At 50.1% G+C, this 5346-nt stretch overlaps 1 long non-coding RNA gene across 1 annotated transcript; it reads right to left on the bottom strand.

Moving 5' to 3' along the window:
* Positions 1–1113: 1113 nt before the first annotated feature.
* On the bottom strand, positions 1114–2779 carry LOC118379290 (uncharacterized). The gene is made up of 2 exons (XR_004824602.2): positions 1320–2779; positions 1114–1276 (listed from the first exon to the last, which is right to left on the bottom strand). It is a non-coding gene; the product is annotated as an uncharacterized LOC118379290 (long non-coding RNA).
* Between the last annotated feature and the right edge of the window lie 2567 nt (positions 2780–5346).

The raw sequence follows: 5346 nt of genomic DNA, 5'->3' as shown, positions 1-5346 counted from the left end.
TGCCAGGTTTAGGTTTTCAGACGACTGAAGTGGGTTTTCCTCTAACTTTTTACCTGGGCTTTGCTCCTTTCATATTTATTTTTATCCTGACAAACTCCCAAGCCCTTGCCGGTGACAAGCATACCCATAACATGATGCTGCCACTACAATACCTCAAAATAGAAAGAAATATGAAAGCCCAGCTAAAAAGTTAAAGGAAAACCATCCATAGTCCTCTGAAAACCAAATCCTGGTGTAGTTTTATTTGTCAGCGGAACAATTACTCAAATGCCAAAGACAGACCACAAGGGGTTTCCAAGATGTGGTGAGTGTTTCTGAACGGTCCAGTCTCAGTCCTGACTTAAATCAAGGTTCTAATATTCATGTCCATCAATGATTCCCAAGCAAATGTACTGAGTTTGAGCGATTTTGACAAAAACAATGGCGACAGTATATTATAGCAAATTCGGGGGGTAGACCTGGGCCGGGACTCAAACCCAGGTTCAGTAACTGTCAAGCCAACACCTTAACCATTACGTCAAAACGTCCAAACCTATATTGGGTTAAGGTCACTACATAACCGCCTCCCTTCAGGAGAGTCCCCACACTTCTCTATACAACGTCCCTCACCGATAGCCTACCTGGTGCCATCCTACTTCTGACACCAATGCAGCAATTTCAGGGAGTAGCCCCAACCGGGACTCGAATCCCAGTCCAGCTACTGTAAAGCAACCTTAACCGTTATGTCCAAACCTCTTGCCAAGGTTGCTAGGTGTTTAGGTTAAGGTCGCTACAAAATGCTGTAATAGGTTGGTAGAATCTGACTCAAAATGATTCACAGCTATGATGGCTGCTGAAGGTGCTTCGACAAAGTATTAACAAAAACAATGGCTAAAGTATATTAGACATACGCCATCATTACATATTCATTTTAATGCTTTTATTCATTTGGAACATTTTCTATCATTTTTCTTTCACTTAAAACATGTGGAGTAGGTAGTGTAGATTGGTGGGGAAAAAATCTAATCTAATCCCTTTTTAGGCAGCAAAATATGAAAGGGTGTGTATTCTGTCATTAGCGACTGTACATACAGACATTTTTTGATGAATCGATTCAATGACACAGACACCATGGGCATTTTCAGTAGTAAATTGTATTATAAACTGTAAAGAGCAGTCAGATCTCAGGTGTTCCTGTCGGAATGTCATCAGGCCCCAGAGGAACAGAACACTTACAGAGGAAAACAATGGTATGATAGACCTTGATATACATCAGCCAGTTTATTAGATACAGCACCTAGTTCTCCAAAACGGATCAGACAGTTTATTAGGTACAGCACCTAGTTCTCCAAAACGGATCAGACAGTGAACAACGTGGCCGTTGCTTGCTATATAAAGCATGCAGATAGGCATTCAGTTACTGCTTGATTGAACGTTAGAATAGGCAAAACGAGAGACCTAAGCAATGATCGTCAGTGCCAGGCACGCCGGATACAGTATCTCAGAAACAGCAGACCTCCTAGGCTTTTCACTTGCGACAGTGTCTAGGGGTTTTTACCGAGAATGGTTTGACAAACGCAAAACATTCAGTCAGCGGCAGTCCTGTGGGCAAAAAAAACAGCTCATTGATGAGAGAGGTGGAAGGAGAATGGCAAGAATCACGCAAGCGGACCACAAACAGACCAATACCAGCGGTGTGCAGAACGGCATCTCGGAACACACAACTCGTTGATCCTTCACGGCTATTGCAACAGATGCCCACACAGGGCTCTAGTGGGCACGCGATCAGCAACACTGTTGCTGTTGCGCCATGCTGACGGCAGAGTCAGGATTTGGCATAAACACCATGAGTCCATGGACCCATCCTTGCCTGGTGTCAACGGGACAGGCTGGTGGTGGTGGACCGACATCCAATCTGCAGCAACTGCGTGACGCCATTGCGTCAGCATGGACCAACATCCCCGTGGAACGTTTCTGACTTGTAGAATCCATGCCCGAAGAATTCAGGCTGTTCTGGAGACAAATGGGTGTCCGACCCGGTACTAGGTGGGTGTACCTAATAAACTGTACATACACCTGGAAATAATATATGTTGATACCCTCACCAAGCCCTTATTGGGTTAGGGGTTAGATAGTGTCATGAGGGAGGAGAATATGGCCCTTAAAAGAGAACACGATGTAATACACCTAAATACTCAACAAGCCTTATTGTAATAGACAAATAATAATCTAACCTTAATTAATCATCAAATAGAAATGGGAGTTCCTCCTTCACAACCAGAATAAAATGTACAGTCTTAAATCACAACCAGAATAAAACGTATAGTCTTGACAATCTGTCAAACAAAACTGCCACTCAACACATAGAGTAACCTAACCTTAACCCAGTACAGGGGGGAGGGTACCATCCTAACCCAGTACAGGGGGGAGGGTACCATCCTAACCCAGTACAGGGGGGAGGGTACCATCCTAACGCAGTACAGGGGGAGGGTACCATCCTAACGCAGTACAGGGGGGGCACCATCCTAACCCAGTACAGGGGGAGGGTACCATCCTAACGCAGTACAGGGGGGAGGGTACCATCCTAACGCAGTACAGGGGAGGGTACTATCCTAAAGCAGTACAGGGGGGAGGGTACCATCCTAACCCAGTACAGGGGGAGGGTACCATCCTAACGCAGTACAGGGGAGGGTACCATCCTAACCCAGTACAGGGGGAGGGTACCATCCTAACCCAGTACAGGGGGGAGGGTACCATCCTAACCCAGTACAGGGGGAGGGTACCATCCTAACGCAGTACAGGGGGGTACCATCCTAACCCAGTACAGGGGGGAGGGTACCATCCTAACGCAGTACAGGGGGAGGGTACTATCCTAACCCAGTACAGGGGAGGGTACTATCCTAACCCAGTACAGGGGGGAGGGTACCATCCTAACCCAGTACAGGGGGAGGGTACCATCCTAACGCAGTACAGGGGGGAGGGTACCATCCTAACGCAGTACAGGGGAGGGTACTATCCTAACCCAGTACAGGGGGGAGGGTACCATCCTAACGCAGTACAGGGGGGAGGGTACCATCCTAACGCAGTACAGGGGGAGGGGGAGGGGTACCATCCTAACCCAGTACAGGGGGAGGGTACCATCCTAACCCAGTACAGGGGAGGGTACCATCCTAACCCAGTACAGGGGAGGGTACCATCCTAACCCAGTACAGGGGAGGGTACCATCCTAACGCAGTACAGGGGGGTACCATCCTAACCAGTACAGGGGAGGGCACCATCCTAACCAAGTACAGGGGGGGCACCATCCTAACCCAGTACAGGGGGGAGGGTACCATCCTAACCCAGTACAGGGGGGAGGGTACTATCCTAACCCAGTACAGGGGGGAGGGTACTATCCTAACCCAGTACAGGGGGGAGGGTACTATCCTAACCCAGTACAGGGGGGAGGGTACTATCCTAACCCAGTACAGGGGGGGGGGTACCATCCTAACCCAGTACAGGGGCGGGTACCATCCTAACCCAGTACAGGGGAGGGTACCATCCTAACCCAGTACAGGGGGGAGGGTACCATCCTAACCCAGTACAGGGGGAGGGTACCATCCTAACCCAGTACAGGGGGGAGGCTATCCTAACCCAGTACAGGGGGAGGGTACCATCCTAACCCAGTACAGGGGGGAGGGTACCATCCTAACCCAGTACAGGGGGGAGGGTACCATCCTAACCCAGTACAGGGGAGGGTACCATCCTAACCCAGTACAGGGGAGGGTACCATCCTAACCCAGTACAGGGGGAGGGTACCATCCTAACCCAGTACAGGGGGAGGGTACCATCCTAACCCAGTACAGGGGGGGGTACCATCCTAACCCAGTACAGGGGGGAGCTACCATCCTAACCCAGTACAGGGGGGGGAGGGTACCATCCTAACCCAGTACAGGGGGGAGCTACCATCCTAACCCAGTACAGGGGGGAGGGTACCATCCTAACCCAGTACAGGGGGGAGCTACCATCCTAACCCAGTACAGGGGAGGGTACTATCCTAATCCAGTACAGGGGGGAGGGTACCATCCTAACCCAGTACAGGGGGGAGCTACCATCCTAACCCAGTACAGGGGGAGGGTACCATCCTAACCCAGTACAGGGGAGGGCGCAATCCTGCACAATAAAAAACATTTTGGAAGGAAGATAAAAATAAGACTGAACAAATTTGATGAAGAGGTTCAATGTTTTATATGACAATGCAGTACAGGGGGGGGGGTACCATCCTAACCCAGTACAGGGGGGGTACCATCCTAACCCAATGCATGTTAAAACAGTACAGGGGGGGTACCATCCTAACCCAATGCATGTTAAAACAGTACAGGGGGGGGGTACCATCCTAACCCAATGCATGTTAAAACAGTAGAGGGGGGGTACCATCCTAACCCAATACATGTTAAAACAGTACAGGGGGAGGGTACCATCCTAACCCAATACATGTTAAAACAGTACAGGGGGGGGTACCATCCTAACCCAGTACAGGGGGAGGGTACCATCCTAACCCAACCCAGTACAGGGGGGGTACCATCCTAACCCAGTACAGGGGAGGGTACCATCCTAACCCAGTACAGGGGGAGGTACCATCCTAACCCAGTACAGGGGAGGGTACTATCCTAACCCAGTACAGGGGGGAGGGTACCATCCTAACCCAGTACAGGGGGGTACCATCCTAACCCAGTACAGGGGGAGGGTACCATCCTAACCCAATGCATGTTAAAACAGTACAGGGGGTACCATCCTAACCCAATGCATGTTAAAACAGTACAGGGGAGGGTACTATCCTAACCCAGTACAGGGGGAGTACCATCCTAACCCAGTACAGGGGGGGGAGCTACCATCCTAACCCAGTACCATCCTAACCCAGTACAGGGGGGGTACCATCCTAACCCAATGCATGTTAAAACAGTACAGGGGGGTACCATCCTAACCCAATGCATGTTAAAACAGTACAGGGGGGGTACCATCCTAACCCAGTACAGGGGGGGTACCATCCTAACCCAATGCATGTTAAAACAGTAACAGTACAGGGGGGGTACCATCCTAACCCAGTACAGGGGGAGGGTACTATCCTAACCCAATGCATGTTAAAACAGTACAGGGGGGGGTACCATCCTAACCCAATGCATGTTAAAACAGTACAGGGGGAGGGTACCATCCTAACCCAGTACAGGGGGAGTACCATCCTAACCCAGTACATGTTAAAACAGTACAGGGGGAACCCAGTACAGGGGGTACCATCCTAACCCAATGCAGGTTACCATCCTAACCCAGTACAGGGGGGGGTACCATCCTAACCCAGTACAGGGGGGGTACCATCCTAACCCAATGCAT

This window comes from Oncorhynchus keta, unplaced genomic scaffold (assembly GCF_023373465.1).
Source record: "Oncorhynchus keta strain PuntledgeMale-10-30-2019 unplaced genomic scaffold, Oket_V2 Un_contig_1422_pilon_pilon, whole genome shotgun sequence".
NCBI classification, from domain to species: domain Eukaryota; kingdom Metazoa; phylum Chordata; class Actinopteri; order Salmoniformes; family Salmonidae; genus Oncorhynchus; species Oncorhynchus keta.
The sequence above is the reverse complement of the archived record's forward strand: the minus strand, read 5'-3'. Positions and strand labels throughout refer to the sequence as shown.